Source organism: Poecilia formosa, unplaced genomic scaffold (genome assembly GCF_000485575.1).
Source record: "Poecilia formosa unplaced genomic scaffold, Poecilia_formosa-5.1.2 Scaffold102, whole genome shotgun sequence".
Classification (NCBI taxonomy): domain Eukaryota; kingdom Metazoa; phylum Chordata; class Actinopteri; order Cyprinodontiformes; family Poeciliidae; genus Poecilia; species Poecilia formosa.
Window position 1 is genome coordinate 1,346,615 of NW_006800041.1, and position 19,329 is coordinate 1,365,943.

Below are 19,329 nucleotides of genomic sequence, written 5' to 3' on the forward strand. Positions count from 1 at the left end.
CACACACACACACACACACACACATTCACAAACAGTCTAACCCTGATCTTAAACCAAGTCTGTACCGTCAAATTGAACAATTTATGCAGCTGTGACCTGCTTTTGGTCCCCCCAGAAAACACACAAACTTCCCACAGAGTGGCTGTGTAAACACATTAGTCCTCCCCACATGAAGGAAGCATCTCCACACACACATTATGTTAATGATGACCTTCACAGCTCGTACCTTTTGAATATTGCACTGCTTGCATGTCTGCAGTTTAGTGAGCCTCTGTCAGTTTGCATACAAAAAAAGGGAAGATGATAGAATTAGCCTTTTGACCAAATATGCCAGTGCAGATCATTCACTGGCAGAAGGTGTGAATATAAACTCGTCAGGCTTCTTTAACAGGTACATCTGTTTAGTTGCTTGTTAACACCAATTGTGATTCTGCCCAACCTAAAGCTAAAAGCAAACTACAGTGCAGGGCATTCTGGGTGAAATGCAACCAAAACAAACAAGAGTCTAAGGCTGCAGGAGAAATTTCTCGTGGTCTGACGCTCCTACACTCTTCTTTACATTTTGCAAAGAAAGACGTTGCGCTCATGACCTCTTCTGAGGTTTTCGTGTTGCTTTCTGCAGCAGTTCTTTGTGCAGCGCCACCACACGTTACAATGGAGGAACAGATTTCCAAAGGCTTTGAACTGTTTGACACAGTGCAGTGAGGAAATTAACCGCACCAGCTGAAAATGTAACAAATGTTTCAGTTTTCGTCCCCAATCAAACTGAGCCTACCTGACAATCAGGTGTGAAAACACCCTTAGTTCATGGGCTTTTCAGAAACTGGTTATCTGAGTTTAGTGAAGAATGATCCAAAAAGAGGGAAAGTTTGAACAAGAATGCTTTGTTGATGTCAAAGGTGAACAGGTAACCTGGTTAAAGGTGATAGAAAGGTGACAGGAGCTCCAATAACAACTCATTACAACCATTCCTGAACATGCAGCACATTGAACTCTGAAGCAGATGAAGAGAAGAAGAGCACACCCAGTACCACTCCTAACCCATACAACTCATACCTGGGAGTTCAAATTTGACAACGGATTGAAAAAAAAAACTTTGAACCTCATTTTAGACGTTAACGTCAGTGTCTAAATTGCTCCATCCTGCCTGGTGTCAAGAGTCCAGGTTGTGTTGGTGGCCTAATGGTGTGGGACACATTTACCTGTCATACTTTGAGCCTTTTGTAACAACTGAGCATTGCTCAAAAACAGCAACTTTCTGATTAATGTTTCCAACATCTTGTTGAATCTGTGCCATGAAAACTGGGCAGCAGTGAAGGCAAATATGATCCATCTCTGTAGTGGTAAACGAGTGAATAGTAGTTATTCCAATCAAGGTGATTCATCTATTTGTGAATTTAATAGGATGCACCTCATTATTGTATTTAATCATTACAGAGAAGCTTAATGGCTTGTGGTTTAAAATAGAGGTGACAGTTTCCAGATTAAACCACAGACGATAGACAAAAGGAGTATTGACAGCAGATATGAAAGAGCCGCTCTGTGTTTTTCCTTTTAGTGTGACTTAATTACTTACGTCAAATTAAAGTCAGACTCCTCTCAGATTGGTTTATCCGTCTAACTAGCACCGTTTTACAGTCAGCCGGATGTAGGAGTGTGTGCGGCATGCAGGTAATTTAGCTGGAGGCAGGTTGTATTAATGCAAAGCAAAATGGTGGCCTGCAGACTCGGAACGAGCAGAATGTGTTTCAGGTTTAGACACAGGAAAAGCAAATGACTCAAAAGCACATGTGGCGAAACAGCTGCACTCACTTGAGGCATTCGTCCCTGCTGTCCTGCTGTGTGTGGCTGTGCATTTATCAGCCGAATCCACGCCCAAATCATAAGTGGATGGAAGATGATCTGCTTTTGGTCACTTCAGGAAAGTGGGTCACTTGACGTTCGTCGGCTTCAGAAGTCTGTTTCTGATCAGCTGAAAGTCAAAACCATCCGTGTTTAGAAAGTGAAACATATACAACTGTAGATCAGACGTGGAAATGCAGCCAAAGAAGGACATGTTTGTAGCTTTATTCCCCTGGGAGGACCTCCTCCAGGAAGCTTGATTTAGCGAGATTGCTTTCATCTGCGCGTTTCTTTGTGTCTGTTTGAGTTTGTCATTTGAAGAACAGCGCTCGCTTCGCTGTGGGAGTTTCCTCTGGATATACATATTACACACGCACTTAAAATGTTTATATTAGCAAACCCACTAATGTGTCTGCCTGCATTAGATGGTACATTAAACACTTGTCAGCAATTTCTGCCTCGGATAAGGTTTTGGTTTGAATGCCTGTCTCTAAAGCTAAGGTCAAAGAAACGACTCCAGGGAGAAACGGCATCCAGAATTATGTTGAATTATGTTCTGTATGTATCATTTTCTGCTTTCCCTTCTTAATAAACCAACTTTTTTGACAGAGGTTCTTTTTTATTAACATAATCTACTATTCTTTCACAGAAAAACAGTAAAAAAAAGAATGATTCAAACCAAATGAGGCTTTTAAATCTGCTCATAAAGACACGATTTGACTCTGCGGGTCATAATCTGCAGATATCCTCATCGACATTTTGCTCTTTTGTAAACCGTTTTACACCAGTGTTGTAAAACCAGTGTTCATGTTTGTGCTGGGGAGGCTTATTAAAGAAACCAAGCTAAATCTGAAAGCGAGTCCATTCACCAGGTTGTGTGGGCGGTTGGCATGAACAGTGTGAGATTCCTACAATATGATGACAATAACTAAAAATACCACGGCTGTTACGATATATATGGAAAACAATTTGAATAAAAGTATATGATATTTACTTAAAAGCAACATGAAATCCTAACTCCTGAAAAAATAAGGCAATGTTTTATGATACAAATATAAACACCTGCTAAACCTAGAAGTGTTTTTAGTAAACATGTTTATTGCATTGAATATTATACTGCTGTACTTGTAATATTTGCAGTGATAAATCAAAAAGCATGTCATAAACTCTCCTAGCTTTTCCAGCCAACAAATTAAGATTTCACACTCACTCTAATCAGTAAAGATAATCTCAGCCCCTGGATTATTGTCAGATGTTACAAGTAATTAGTCTATAATTTGTGCATTTATCAGATTAAGCCTTGAAATATCATCACTCAGAGGGATATTTAACTGCACAAGGGTAGATGGCTGTCCTGTAATAACCAAATCCCATAATACTAAGGCCTCTGGTAACCACGGCAGCTGGTGCTGCCTCTGCAGCGACATGTAACAGATGTGAGCTGCATACATATCTCTGTCAGTGTTAATGGGCTCCTCATAGCCGTCTGTGTGTGTGTGGTAAGTGTGTGTGTGACTGTGAGAAGGGAAAGAGGGTGAAAATATATGGTATTCATGGAGATGATAGCCCATTTTAGTGTGTTTCCTAGGTTGTATAGTTCTCTCTCTCTCTGTGTGTGTGTGAGTAAGAAAGAGAGAAAGAGAAAACAATCATGGCCGCCTTATGCCTTTCAGGTGTGAAAAACATTACCATATAAAGAGGTGGCCTCATCAATAACAGTAAAACGGTGAGGATGGACGGAGGGAGGGGGACATGCTGATGCAGGCTCAATTTTTGAGCTTCTCTTAAGCCTCATGTCAATATAAAGCCAACCTACAAAAGGGCATACACCAGTTCACACCAGTTCACATTAGCTATGACTTATTCGCCACCATCTCTATCAAACTGCAGCTTAATTCAGCTACTGCGGTAAAAGTTGAAAAATTTTCAGTGAACAAATGAAAAAGCAAAACCTGAAGATTCGTGTGTATCTGTTGATGTAAATTGATAAAAAATGACCATGACTATGAACATGGTCGTAGTACAAATGGGCAACATGGAGGACTAACGTCTCAGCAAGATCTAGAGAAACTCATCCAGGCGTTTATCTTCAGTCACATCGATTACTGCAACAGTGTCTTCTCAGGTCTGCCTGAAAACGTCAATCCTCCAGCTGCAGCTGATCCAGAACGCTGCTGCTGGAGTTCTGACTAAAACCAGGAAGATAGAGCACATAAACCCAGTTCTAAAGTCCTACACTGGCTCCCTGTAGCTCAGAGAATAGACTTTAAAATACTGTTGTTAGTTTATAAATCACTGAACGGCTTATTACCACAATACATTAAAGATCTACTGTTGTCATAGCAACCTTTCAGAACCTCTCAGGTCTCCTGGTTCTGGTTCTGCTCTGCATCCTCAGAACCAGAACCAAACATGGAGAAGCAGCATTCAGCTTCTATGTACCACAAATCTGGAACAAACTACCTGAAAACTGCAAAACAGCTGAAACACTGAGTTCCTTTAAATCTCGACTAAAACCCACCTGGTTAGAGTTACTATTGATACATAATCAATTGATGAACAATTTGATGTAAAAATGTAATGTTTCAATTGTTGACTGTGTGTTCTATGACTTTGTATTTTTGTGTTTTATGATATAAATCACCTAGAAATACCTTGTTGCTGGAAGGTGCTATGCAAATAAAAATTGATTGATTGATGGAAATGTTTATCATATTTTCAGGTAATTTATTCCACCATAATAAAGTATTTAAACATGTATTGCAATATGGTAAAACACAAATACTGCTCTTGAATAAAATAAATCAAATCAAAAAAGAAAAACCTACAAATTACGGAATAATCCACTTCAGGATCCCAGTTACATTAATTGGAACCATTTATATTCGTAATAAGCAGCTACATTTTCTATGGCTAACTGAAAAGTTGCAAAGCAAGATTACTGCAGATTAACAAAGGAAGTCATTTTCAAAGTATAATAATAAGACGCCACCAACGTTTGGAGATTTGAATCTCAGTCAGAGGCTAATCTTAAATACAGTTGATAAAATAAAATCTTTAAGATAGTCTTAATTAAATATTAAAATGTAAAAATTAAAGGTTAACGCAAACTTTTGATTAAATATTTGTTAGGGTGATCCAGATTGTCACCTGGCTCTTTTATATTTCTTCTCTCTCTTACGGAAATGTTGAGGTTTTCAGATGCCAACATTAAATAAACTGCACAAATCTCACTTATCAAATCCCCAAAAACATAAAATATACAAATATACCACACATTCATAGGCCGCAAGACAAACTGCAAGCAGGCTCTCCTCTGTGACACACTGGCAGCATATTGCCACAACGGGCAGATCACATGCATGGGCGCTCATACCCAAACAGACACACTGACACACAACAGCTTGAACGGATACCAACATGCAGACTAAGGTATCCTGAGGATAGTCTGAAAACACACAAATGAATGCACAGAGACACATGGCGTCACAGAGAACATTTGCACATTACTGGATCATGGTTAAAGTCTCAACAGCTGCTGCACAATGTCCACTGCTGCCATGGCAACTATCTCTCTTTTACCCATGCAGCTGAGAAAAGTACAAAATGTCGTTCAGGAGTGAAGTAGGTGCAAGTATAGGTTAGATAATGTGCAGAAATACAACAGTTTAATGGTTCTAATGCATTAAAATCCAACGCTTTAAATAAAAATGGATGGAAGTGTTGCAAATTTCCTTAACTGCTACTGCATAAATGAAATCATATTTGAAATGTTATATCATTTATAATAGTAATGTATGCTCATTCGGAAGTATTCTCATACATTTAAAAAACAAAATTTTAATTTCTTATTATTTAAATCTGTAATCATTATGATGTTGAATGAATCCATTTAAAATATCTTCGGAAATCTGCGTAGTCTTACTGACAGCGAAGTAGTGATCTCTCAGTCTCATTTTTATTACTCATTACTGTCATTATTAGGGCGTAAAAAACGACCTTAGACATATATTTTATTAAAACTGATCAGTTATTGTGTACACAGCATCTCACATTTGACTGGTAGGGATTACATGAATTTAATAACAAACCTGTTACTTATTTGCAAAGTTCTGAGTAAATATCTTTATGTACCGTTACGTATATGTTTTTGTCTACACTCTAAAAAGAAAATAGTTGAACCAACTTAAATGAATTGCTTATGTAGGTAACAAGCAACTCAATTAAGTTTATCCAACTTAATTTATTAAGTTTAACCAATTCAATATATTATAATCATCCAACTCAATTTGTTAATTTATTTTTAACAAATTTATTAAGTATGTTTAAGATAACAGATTTAAGTCAGTCTTACTCAAATCATTTAGTTTACTTCAAAAATGGTAAATAAACTTACATAGGGCTTTTCCAGTAATTTTGACCACTGAAAGCGCTTCACACTAGAGTCACATTCACTTAATGCACAGATCAGTAGGCAACTTGGGGTTAAGTGGCTTTGCCCAGGGCCACATTGCAGGAGGAAGCTGGAGTCAAACCTACAACCTTCTGATCACAAGATCACTCCGATCACAAGATCACTTCTGATCACTCTATCCACAGAGCCACGGTCACTTACCAGGGAATCTGTCCCTGGTAAGCTTGAGTCATGGTGTCAGATGAGGGATACAAATATGGTGATGAACTTAATTATTTAAAGTAAAGTCAAAGTAAAAAGGTCATTTAAGGAAAAGATTTGTGTATTTAGATGACACTGTAAAAAGAGTACTGAAATTTAGTTTGGAACTACTTAAAAGTTTGAGTTGACTTTCTGTAGAATTAAGTCAAAGATATTTTAAATGTTTATTAGAAGAAAATAAATTCTTTGAGAAAGAGTGACTTAAATTTGTCATGTTAAACCCTCATGAATTAAGTTATAAAAACTTATCAAATTGAGATGGAAGGACTTAGTGAATTGAGTTGGATGATCATAAAAAATTGAGTTGGTCAGACGTAGGATACAAAACTGGCATTGAACTCAATTGTTTTAAGTAAAGTCAAAGTGAAAAGTTCCTTTAGGTTAAAGATTTATAAGTTTTGAGTTAAATGAACACAAAAAAGTAAGTTTTCATAGCAAAAGCAAAAGAATTAAGTGAAATTAATGTAAATAAGTCCAGAAGATGAACTACAGCCCAAATACACTTCATAGAGTGTATTTGTTAACCTGTCAAGTGATGGTTATGAATAAGAAAGTTATGCACCCAAAACAACTTCAAGCACTTCATGTAAAGTGTTGATAATTATAATTAGCAGCCTACTTAAGTCACCATTTTTTCTCCACACTTTTAGAAACGTGGAGATTAAAAACGTTGGCGTTCCAGCAGCAGCAGCAGGTGCCAGATCCAGCCCTCCATGAGGCTGTGAAGTCTCGCTTGCTCAACAGTTTATTTGAAGACCTGCTAACAACACTTCTAACATTAGTCAGCCTCCTGTCAGAAGCCGATAAATCACGCACAAGCATGAACATCCACTCATGCAAACACATCACACCTATGCACAAACACACGCATGCATGCAGACCATCGCAGGCGATCGCATCATCACACATCTATCTTCAGATTCTCCCTCTTGGAAAATCTCATGACAGGCTGAGGTGTCAGGTAACGCAGTGTGTGTGTGTGTGTGTGTGTGTGTACATATATAGAGTTAACTTTATATCAATAAACTTCTATGTTTCTAGGTTTTCTCAGGGTTGCTTTCTTTCAGTTTCTTTGAAAAATTGTGGCAAGAGGAGACTGAAATCACATTTGATTATCAATGTACCTTTCAAGGTAAAAATCTATTTTTTTTAGTTGTCTTGTTGGATGACAATAAAATGATGAAAAATGAAAAATGAAGGGAAATTGTTTTTTCCTGTCTTCAGTCTGTGTTTTAGATAATGGGTAAAATGTCTCTGTCACCCAAACATGAAAATGAAGTATCGGTTGCTTTTTCCAATCAGAAATAAATAGACATGCACCACAGGAAAAAATGTTTTTCAGGTATAAATCTGCAGGTACTTTTTGTGGGAAAATAATGGTATTCCTGAAAGGTCTGTGTTTTAAATTTGTTTTCCATCAAGGGATAAACTTGCCCTTTTCTGAAATCTTTAATATAAACATAAACAGTTTTAAAATTATTATGGTTTTCCCAAACCTACAAAAAAGAGAAAACAACAAAGATGGACACAAACATTTTGTATGTTAAGGTTCTTTTTTTAAGCACAAAAAATACCTTTAATTTGCTGGGCTTTTTAATTTGTTGCTGGACTTTTTTATATCATCTTTAGCTTGAGTGAGACCTCAAGCTAAGAGGGGTTTTTTTTTAGTTTTTTTTTTAAATCACCAAGATATTACATCCAACATACGAGTGAATTTGTTATAAAAACATACCATCATTCAATCAAATAATACCCATCACTTACATTTAATTAACATTTTTTTTATAAATGTTTGAAGTTGTGGTTAATCAGGACTATTTCAAAGCTTTCTAATTTTTACATTAGCTAAATTAAAACATTCCTATAAGGAAGAAACTGGTGTGTTGGCAGGCATTCATACTGCCAACATTGTTAATTATACTGAATTCCTCTTATCTTATTTTAAGACTCGGTGTATTTTCACTAAACCTTACATTCTGCAAAGGCCGCTCGAGGCGGAGCGTCAACCAATCAGAGACTCTGCTATGTGACGTTGTTGGTGTCCAGCCAGGAGATGCAGGCACGGATGCGGGTTAGCAGGTCATCAAACCGGGCTCGGTGAAAACACCGCCGTTAGCAACCGTCGTCAGCGCCCAGCTAGCTTGTGAAACTCACAAAACTTCTGAATTATCTGGTGAATTTAAACACGCGCCCCATGGACACATTTTGTTGATTTCAGTAAATAAAATCTAGACACTCAATATTTTATCCTCCATTGCTCAAAGTGACCGAGAGAGGAGGTAAAAAAAAAAAAAAAAAAAGGCAGGACCCCAACGCACGTCGTGCCGTTATCAGCTGCCACCATTGTTTGTTAAATAGAAACTGTACACAAAATGTTAAGTAAAGACATCTGAGCCTCTGTTATGATTACAGAAGCTTTCTCTACATAATATTTTGGTGCCACTCTCTGAATTTCATTCGCCATTGTACAAAGAGACCTGCAATGGAAAATAACGACTCTTCCCGGCTAGAGTGATTTTGACGCATGTGCAAATTAAGCTGCTGATTAGAGCCCTCACACCACCAGGGGGCCCCCGAGAGCACCAAGCTTACACGATATGTTTACATATACCTTTAATAACACGAAAAAGATGCTATACTGTGGAAAAAAAAATATTTCTATAACATCTTAAATAATACACTAATTTCTTCCTGCTGTTGGCTGCTGCTACTGCTGTGGAAATATAAGATATCAAACTTGTTAACTAAATTTAGTGTTTATCAGCGGATGTTGAAATAATATGGCACACATCTGCATTTGAAAATATACTTATTTTAGTTGGCTACTCCTGTAAGGTTAAAATTAGTAACCATAACAACAGTAGTATGATGTTAGCTACTCTGTATATGTAACACACCTACTATTATTAGCATTGTTTCTAATTAGCTAAGGAATTGTATAGCATCTGGTGTTGACATGTTGGTGTGGTGGGCCCAAATGGAAATCCAAAAAAGCTTGGATATTTTATTAGAAAGGAACGAGATATACAGCTGTGTGTGTTTCTGCTGCAGCAGTGCAGTGTTTGTAATGGCTAGCCGGTTTATTTATGGCGTATAAGCTCACTAACTCACCACTGTGCCTCTGGATGTGTCAGAGATGACACACTGACATTTCTGGGGCTGATGAATGTGAAGTAAATGCAGTTAAATGGCGTTCAGGTTTAAATAATTTATATTTTTAAAAAACGTTTAAAATGTTTACATTTTTAAAGGTTAGTAATTTTTTTTTGTGTGAACAAGATCTACAATCTTGTAGGAATTCACTTATTTCTTCATGCTATTATTTACAACCTTATCAACAACAATAAACATTAAAGTCGATATTAATGGAAGCTGTGTAGAAAAAGGTTTACGCAACAGAAACGAATACAAGGTGTGTGTGTTTGGGGGGTCAGTGTATCCCAATTCTTTCCTTTTAGGGAAAAAGCCATGGCCAGGGCTCTGCCTTTTCTGTGGTCCATTTGTTTACAAGTACTGTAATAATATTCCTGTCACAGACTGCTCCACTGAGCTAGTGTGTGTGTGTGTGTGTGTGTGTTTGGACATTCTAAGCTTAGCTATATTGGTAGCTCACTCATGCTAAATATAGGATGAAAACAGAGAAGTGTGTGTATATACTTTAAGGAGGACTATGAGTCCATTGTGTCAGAGCATTGTAAAGGGTAGGAGGTGAAACTAGAACAACGATGACATTTAGGCAGCCATTACAAGCCTGACTCTGGGGCAAATTTTACTGCACCAGTTAAGTATCAGGTACTTTCTTTTCTTTTAATAGCTCCTGTGTGATGGTGCTGGTTCTTTAAACAAATCTAAAGCAACCAATTTGCCTGTCGCTAGACTATATTCAATTTTTCAGCCTCCAACCACATACTGAGAAGACATGAGCACCATCCACTTATTCTAATACTCGTCATCCATCTCACCATTCTGCTATCATTCTTCAATCCAGCACATAAAAGAGGAGAGGGTGGAAATAAACTAGGAGTTAAAAGTAAAAAAAAAAAAAGGAAAAGATCTGCTTGAGATAGAGGTTAAAAGGAACGGAGAGGTAATAATTCATAGAGGCTGTTCAAAAACCGAAAAGTGTGTGTGTGTGCACGCGTATGTTTGTATACTACATTGTAGGGACCCACTGCTCCTTGTGGGGCCCAAAGCCCGATCCCCACCAGAGGAAACGCTGTTTGTGGGTCAGGGGTTAGATTTAGGACTAAGGTGTGAATTGAGTTTTGGTTAGGGTTAGGTATATAATGGTTAGGATAAGGACAAGGGTAAGGGTAAGGTTTAGACTATAGAAATGAATGGAAGCCAATGAAAGTCCCCACAAAGATACCCACGCAAACGTGTGTGTGTGTGAAAGAGAGAGAGAGAGAGACAGACCCAGAGTTAAATTGGCTGTTTGTTCCCACCGTGTGCCTCAATCAGACTCAGAGAATAGCCTCCAGCCATTAAACTTTCCAATTACTTTCAGCAGATGGAGCCTGAGAGGTCCGATTTAAACAGTTTAAATTTGTTGTTGTTTACTTTTATCTCCTGCTGTACACCAGGGTGTGCTTAGAGAGTCGGGCTTTTATTCTAAAATCTGGCTCACATCACAAATTCCTCTCTTTCTTGCTCTAAAGACGTAATATCCCATGTTACGATCTTGGACTTGCAGTCAAGTGGCCAGTAATGGAGTCTTTTTTCCTGGAGTGGTTTTGACACTGAATGCTGGTTTGATGCTCATGTGGGACATAAACATCAAACAGTAACTTACAGTAATAACTGCGCTCTTTAACCTCAGCAGCACTGGCCACCAGTGGAGCACTGGGCTTTCCTTCATGGAGCTCCCAGTTATGAATGAGAGCTACTGTGTGATGAGAAACACAAGACACTGCAGGGAAACTGACTTTTAGTTTCAGCGTGCCATGAAAAAGTTTGACTTTTATGTTAAAATGCATAAAATAACTTACTTTTAATGTAACTGCTCTAATTTAATGGTAACAAACATTTTTATAATTGTATATTTTAATTTTTTCTTTCCCCTTCCTTGATTCTTTTACTGTTTTCCAGAGTTTCATAGCATTTTCTAATGTTTTTTCATTATTTTTCTACTGTTTTACATTTTCTTCTTCTGGTTTCATATTCAGGTATTTTCCTGTTTGTTTTTTTAGTTCATTTCTTGTGTTTTTTTTTAATGTCTCCCTTTGTTTTATGGTGTTTTTCTGCAGTTTCTTGTGTTTTTAAAGCAGCTACAATGGTTTATTTAAATTTTATGGTTAATGAAGACGGAAGTATGGGTTAACCCATTAGACTACAAAAACTGGACCAAACAAAATGGCCGCTAATATCCACCATGAGACAAACATGGCAGAACAGTGGTAGAATTTGAATTTAGAATAAACAAACAAATAAATAAATACACATTTACAAATGTATTTTTGAGCTGAAAACAATCCAAATTAAAACATTATTAGCTCTATTTGTGGCATGGCAATAGCATTCCTGAAGTGTTAAATCCACAACTTCAGATCATACTGAAGTATTTTTGCTTAACAAACTGGCTCCAGGGGAAAAATAAAAGATTATAATCAGTATTTTTGATAAAATAGGTGATCATTTCCACTTTGATCACTGTAAAAGTGGCTAATCAGAATGAAGTCAATGCAAACGTCTCAGTGGTGATAATTACAAAGTGTCTGACATAATAACCTCTCCACCTGAAACTGGATGATGCTCATCATCACCAAGCCAACACTCTGCTAGAGCTTAGTGATTTCTGAAAAACGTTCCGTCAAATTAAAGGAGCAAGCCGCACCAAAATGCCGGGTTTCCACACGCAGACCAGGAAAGCTTCAGGGCATCTTGGCACTAAAGGTTGGAAGCTGTTCTGTCAAAACATATGACCTCACTTCTTGTTTTGATGAAGAGGATGCCGATCGCGTTGAAGCATTTTATCCTCATCTCCTACACCAGGGTGTCGAACTCATTTTCGTTGTGGGCCAAATTGGGACAGATTGCTTGATAGTCTTGCTTTTAATAGGGTTATACAGAGAGCTGTATTCAAGCATATTACTGGAAAGTTGAGTGGAAGGAAAAATTCCAGAAGAAGGTATACAAGCAGCAGACTAACTGATCCTTGAGAGTATTCTCACGCAGCTGTTTTTGTATGAATTACACTGTCAATGTAGCATTACAGTAATTCTTTATGCTTTCTTCCAGAAATGTTTTTGGCAACATTTCTGGTTCAGGAGCAACTTAACTCAAGGAATGTGATGGTTACATCTCACACTGTGGCTACGTCGATGTTCGGGGGGTCTGGCAGCCTCCAGCCACAAAATCTTGAACAGGCTACGTTTCACAATCTTAAGGCTGCGGTTATCTCTTTTTTTCTATCATAGTTTTTCTTTCCACTCAACTTTCCATTAACATGTTTGAATGTAGTTTTTGTGATATTTGTGATAAGCAAGTTGTTTGTTTCTTTTAATTGAGACAAAGCGTTGGAGAAAAAAGCTGAGAAACTAAAGAACATTAAAATAGTTCAGACTCTAGAAAATAAATAAAACATTTCTTTACTGTTTCATATTAAACTGAAGTGTCAGGCAAAATGGTTACCTTCACATCCTCCCCTGAGTCTCACTAACTTTAGCATAGAAAGATACTTCTAGGAGGAATAGATGGAAGGAAAAAGAGGAGAAAAACACAGGAGTGAGAAAGCAGGAGGGGCGGGATGCAGCAAGATGGATTACCCACACCAAGAGGCAATTTATCTCTGTCAGAGAGAGAAACAGGAATGGAGTCACAGGAGAGAGGACAGAAGAAACTGAGAGACGCAAAAGCTTTGGGAGATGGAGGAAAGATGAATAAGAAGTAGGTTAGGATAAAAAAATAAATAAAACGATGGCTGAATATCTGCCAGAATCACTTTATGTTGCAAACCAAACTGGAATTATTCAGCAATAAGTCATGAGGAGAAGTTGCCCCATCCCTGGAAAATCAGAGGACAGTGACAGAGCAGAGAGCAACGGGACTCAGTCGTCATTGTGCTCACATAACTAAACATACAAGTGTGTCAACGTTAAAATAACTCCTCGTGGTTTGAATATGACGCATATTATTGCCACTAAAGTCTGATTTCAGGACATAACTTCACTCCTCATCTCTGCCAGGCTGTTTTTTGTTTTGTTTTCATCGTGTGGGATGAAAGCGGAGCCGTTTATGTAAATTAAATCTTTCTCCTGTTCCTGTGCTGCTGCGCTGATGGGACACAGATCTTCGCTCACTGCAACAGCCGAGTCTAGAAATCGATTAAAAACAGTGAAATCAGACAACACGAGATTGTTTTATGGCTGAAATGCCACAGACTTTCACCCAAAACTGTGAGGATGTGTGGAAATGAAGGATATTAAATTAGTGTCGCCAATCCCAACTCCCAGTTATGAGAAGAAAATCATAATTTAATTAGAGCTAAAACTATTAAAACCAGTTTAACTCAACAGCTTGTAGTCTCTTTGTGCTTCCTTTAATTAAATAATTACACTGAGGCTGTTGGATTTTATTACTGTAACTCAGTGCCAACTCTATAAAACACTGACGTATCAGCAGTGTGTTTGACATTTTTTTGTTCAATGTAAAGTTAGTTGATAATGTTTGGAAATCTTTAGCATCCTCCAACATTAAATCTCCATCTTCCTCTCCTTCAGGAAAGGTTTCTGCCTGATTGAGCTTCATGAAGTGGAAATGTAGGAGGAGGAAAAACTATCCCAACAAACTACCCAGGTTCATAAAACAGTAATTTCAGTGGAAGTTCATCTTAAGGCTGTCAACCTTCCTTACGGTGGATATTACAGTAAAATTGACTTTTTGAGATTTATATCATGTCATAATGTTATTCCAACATTAAAAACATACCTGGAGTGTTGCTTTGATTCTTTCCTGACGTGTTGAAGAAGAGCAGGAGCTTCTTAAAGGGACAGCAACTAATTTCAAATTACAAAGTCAAATTTCTTTTATGTTTGATATACAGCATTTTTAGTTACACAGTTACTTAATTGTTTTATAAAAATGGCCCGATATATACCTTGGAAATGCATAATTGGATTTTTTTTCAACCTCTTATTTTAAGAAAATGTTTCCTGCCAAATAATGAATGTATAAATTACTAGCATTAAAAAATATATATAACCAGAATTATTTTTATATTTTACTCTTTTAGGCTAAAATAGGTTAAGATTAGGGCATACATCATTAGTTTATTTACTGTTAAATAAAAACAGCTTATGTTGACTCATATAAAATCACATTTTCTGGATCTAGTTTTGTTTTTATTAGACAATTAAAAAAAGAAACAGATTTTTTTTTTTGCTAAAAAAATCTAAACTGAATTGAATTCCTTGAACTTCTTGCTACTCAGAATACAATCTGATTAAATTCCTGTCTGGAAGTAAGTCAGAGTTTATAAGCATTTATTTTTACAACCAGGCACCACCATTAACAGCCAGCTAATTTATAAACAGGAACCAGCAAGCAGCTTTCACATAGAAAAACTGGGCAGTAATTTAAAGAACTATTTCATTTATAGCACTGGGCGCTGATGTAGGCAGCTAATAAAAACCATCCAGCAGCCTCATTTACACTGTAGCTGGGTTCATATGCACAGTGTTAAACAAGCCAGGACAAGATTTGTAACCCAGGCTGCTAATATGGAGGAGACATTTAAAAACTGAAAAAGAGACAAACTTTCATACTAGACGAGGCAAACCTCGCATATTCAAACCGGTGTTTTGTTCCCTCTTTGGCTGGGATTACTGACCTACATCACACACACACAGAGGTCAGAAAATGTCTGGATGTGTGCAGGAAGGAGAAATGACATTTCATTAGCTGAAACACCACTGAGCACTTTCTAAGCTAATTTATGGTCATTTTCAGAGCACTAGGTAAATTTATCAATCAATCCCAAACAGAGGAGAGAAAATGTTTGAAATATGTGCTTAAAATGGACTTTCTCATGAAAGCACACAAGCATTTAAAGACGACAAAGGAGACCTGCAGAAGACCTGCAAAAGAAAAAACATTTTCACCTTGCAGATTTCTTCTGGTCTTGTTCTCATTTTCTACACTTAAATATTTCAAAAAGATAAATAAAAACCAGATAAAAGATAACTTAAGTAAATATAAAATACAGCTTACAAAACTGGAATTCAGTTATTTAGGGTAAAAAGCTTTTGAAAATAACTTGATCCCATTTGTAAAATTGTATTCCCACCATAGTAAATCATGAAATGACTGATTAATTACATTTTCTGAAAAGCTGATTTCCCTTTCACAACCCCCCCAACACGCATCTAATTACAAAGAAATTAGTTACATAGAACCAGGCTAACAACACAAAGTACAGACTAATTCAATAAATTAGAATATTATTGAAAAGTTTATTTATTTCACCAGGTAAAATAGATTAAATAGACGTGATGTTTTAACACTTTGTCTCTTAAAGTGACATCAGACCAATAAAAAAATATTTTTAAAAACAGAAATGTGGTCTTATTAAAAAGTATGTTTAATATATTTCAGCTTTCAGTCTGACCAGAGTCACTCAATGGGACAAACAGTTTAACTGAATATGACTGTAGGCTAAAGCTTCTCCAAAAAGAGCATATCATTACGCCACTAATCTTAGAAATTTAAGAACAAATGGGAAAGTAATTGATATTCATCAGTCTTAAAATGTTTCTAAAGCCCTGTTTTAGTTTTTATGGGCCTCCAGTGAACCACAATAAGAGCTTTTCTCCACAAATGGAGAAAACATGAGCAGCGGTGAACCTTCCCAACCAAATTCAAGAGCAGTCTGACGACTAAACCAGGAGGTCTAACTAAAGCCAGGACATTTACATGGGAAATTACTGGTGTTAATTAATGTGTGTCGTCTCTTTAAATAAAGATAATGAAAAACAATGCACACCTCATTCTGCTCAACACTTATGATTTAACCGTAAGAAAGAAATGAATGAATGAAATCTGTGGGTAAAACCACTGCTGAGCAAAAACAACAAAAAGACATCTCACATTTACCAAAAAAACAAAACAAAACAAAAAACAACTTTATTATGATCCATGACAGTTTAGGGAAAATATTTTATGGACAGACAAGAACCAACATCCTGCAGCTCGACGCTGCTTCTGGACCCACATTATCAAAAAACCCATCAAACTTCAGCAATTCCACCAATGAATGGTTAGGAAAAAAAAGGCTTTGGAGTGGCCTAGTCAAAGTCTGGATAATTATAACTGTGGACCTGAAACAAGCTTGAAACAAGCTTGAAAATATTCCTCAACAGTCATTGTTAAGGAATAACTACCATCAACTGCTGTTGATGGTAGATTGGTTTAAAAAGCTTTTTCCCTTAAGAAGAAAGTGTTTTTGTGTTTATTTAGTTTCTGCAAACCTGTAGGAATGTAGTAAAAGTAAAACCTCTGTTTACTTTGAGTCTCTGCTGACTTCATGGTGTAAACTAGTTAATTATTTAAACCTCATAATCCAAGAATAAACAAAAGCGCTGAATTAGATCTAAATGTTTTTATTAACCTTTACATTCAGTCATGTAATTCCATTTTAAGATGGAACATTTTCAGGATTTATTTATTCAGATAATTGAATTTCAATCTGTTTATTTCTACATTTTATGAAAGGTACTTCATTGTAATTCAGTGCAGAAGTAAGTGCTGAACCCACTTGACTGAAGATAAGAACTGATTTCAGTAAAAGAGCGAGGCAGATGTGGAGCTGCAGGGTCGTGTCAACATACAGATGTGAGCACAAGCTGCACCCAACGCCTGCAATAAAAAAGATCATGTAATTTTTACAATCTGATGCTTTTTTACATCTGCACAGTCTAATTTTCTTGAGTACTTATAGGTTACACTTGCGTCCAGACCAGTTTAAATCCAGTGTTGGTTCATATGAGAGAAACCAATTAAAACTGATTAAAAGAGGCATAGAGAAGGAGCTGCAGGTAACAAACGAGGCTCAGAGAGGGGAAGTCTGCAAGGCCCTAAAGTTATTTATTACAGAGGAAAAGGAGAAAAAACTAAAACACTTTATGTTGTTCCTGCAAAAATGCAAACATTTTTCTCTCAGCTGCATTTTAAACACAACTAGTCATTTTGTCATTAGCAGAGAAATTATTTGGCTTTTAGTTGCTTTATTTATGATCGTGATTTAATCTTAATTCACTCTTCAGTCAAACTGATCATGTTCAGGTAACTGTATTTTATTACTATCAGTCTTTAAGGACTCAGTAAAATTTAACATCACATGTTTTTAATAATCTGAATCATTTGGTTTAACTTATCAAACTTTGCATATTGTGAAGGAAAACGTAAGACTGAACGTTTCATTTTCATTATCCTGGATGTTTAATTTCTCTTCTTTTTTGTGACTAAAATGTATATTTCTAGAATATTAACATCCTGATTACACACTGAATCGTTTGATGTGAATTAAAATGTTTAATGTTAAACATCTAAACCAGGGGAGTCCAAACATTTTTCCATGTGGGCCAAAAGATATTTATTGGAGATTTTTACGAGGGTGTATCAGGGCCATTGTAGACAGAAAAAAGGACTAAATTTCTGCCAAGAACTAAAATTGCGATTTTTTTTTTTTTTTTGGTAATTTGACAAATAAAACTTGAAATTCAGAAAGTTTTTTTTGGTAGAAAATTTCTGATATTAATTTAAAAATTAGATTTTTTTTCCCCTATCAAATTTCATTGTTTTCTCTATAAAATTTGAGATTACTCGAAATATTTTGGCAGAAACGTATTACAACTTTAATTAGCATATTTGCTGTATTAAGAAGAAATTTTATCAGTTTCTTTTTCTCTCAATTGAATAAATTTATTTTCAGTAATAAGAACAGGATTTCAGCCACTTTGTTTCAAAACTCTTGCTATATTTAACCACATTTAAGAAAGAATAAAAGCTGATTTGGCTGCAGTAAAGTTGGCTTTTCAGTGGAAATCTCTGGATAAATGTGGTTTTACCTTTTGTTAAAAAGTGGTTATAAAAAGACAAATACTTTGTGTTGTACTTCACATTTTCCTTCACATTATCTTGGTAACAATGGGCCAAATTTGTATAATTTTTGAATTGCAGCTGAGGGCCTCACAAAGTCAATCCAAGGGCCACAAATGGCCCCCGGGCCACACTGTGGACACCCCTGATCTAGAGCCAGCTACCATGTTTATCGTTTGGCATGTTGTACTGGAAAGCTATTTGTGTCTGTATGAGTCAAATAAGTAATTTTTTACATAATTTATTTTACTTTATAAAATAACTATAAATTATTTTATACTGTATTTTATGCGTTTTCTCTGTGAGTGGGATTAGGTTTGTGTTAATCCCATGTGCCTCGCCCATCCATGTGATTGATCTGAGATGCCATTTTGTTTCTGACCTTGCTCTTCTTGCACAGACACCAGCCTCCATCACAGAGGATCATGTCAGTCCTCATCATGAGACCAGTGTGTGTGACGGTAGACCACCAGTCCAGGTGGCATGTATGCATGTTTTTCATTACGTGGTCAGAGAAGGTGCAGGAGACCATCTGCATCTCTTCTGCATGATCTGCCTGATCCCCGACCTGCTGGGAAAAGCCTCTGCATGTCTGTGTCAAGGTGTAGCTGCAGAACGAGCGAGAGGAGAAATGAATAATCAGAAACATGAGAGGCAGGTAATCAGAATGAAGCGACGCAAGATGAAAGCTAACATTATGCACAAACGTATAGCTTTTG

The 19,329-nt window shown here is 36.7% G+C and overlaps 1 protein-coding gene and 1 long non-coding RNA gene across 2 annotated transcripts in view; one reads left to right on the forward strand and one right to left on the reverse strand.

Moving 5' to 3' along the window:
- LOC107836990 (uncharacterized) overlaps positions 1–2,104 on the reverse strand; it is a 5,012-nt gene extending 2,908 nt beyond the window's left edge. The window contains exons 1-2 of the long non-coding RNA XR_001662963.1: positions 1,813–2,104; positions 1,577–1,719 (exon numbers count right to left, since the gene is read on the reverse strand). This is a non-coding gene — a long non-coding RNA (uncharacterized LOC107836990). The remainder of the gene's footprint in view (positions 1–1,576; positions 1,720–1,812) is intronic.
- Positions 1–19,329, forward strand: part of LOC103142845 (kinesin-like protein KIF26B) — a 48,024-nt gene that overhangs the window by 7,138 nt on the left and 21,557 nt on the right. The window lies entirely within an intron of this gene.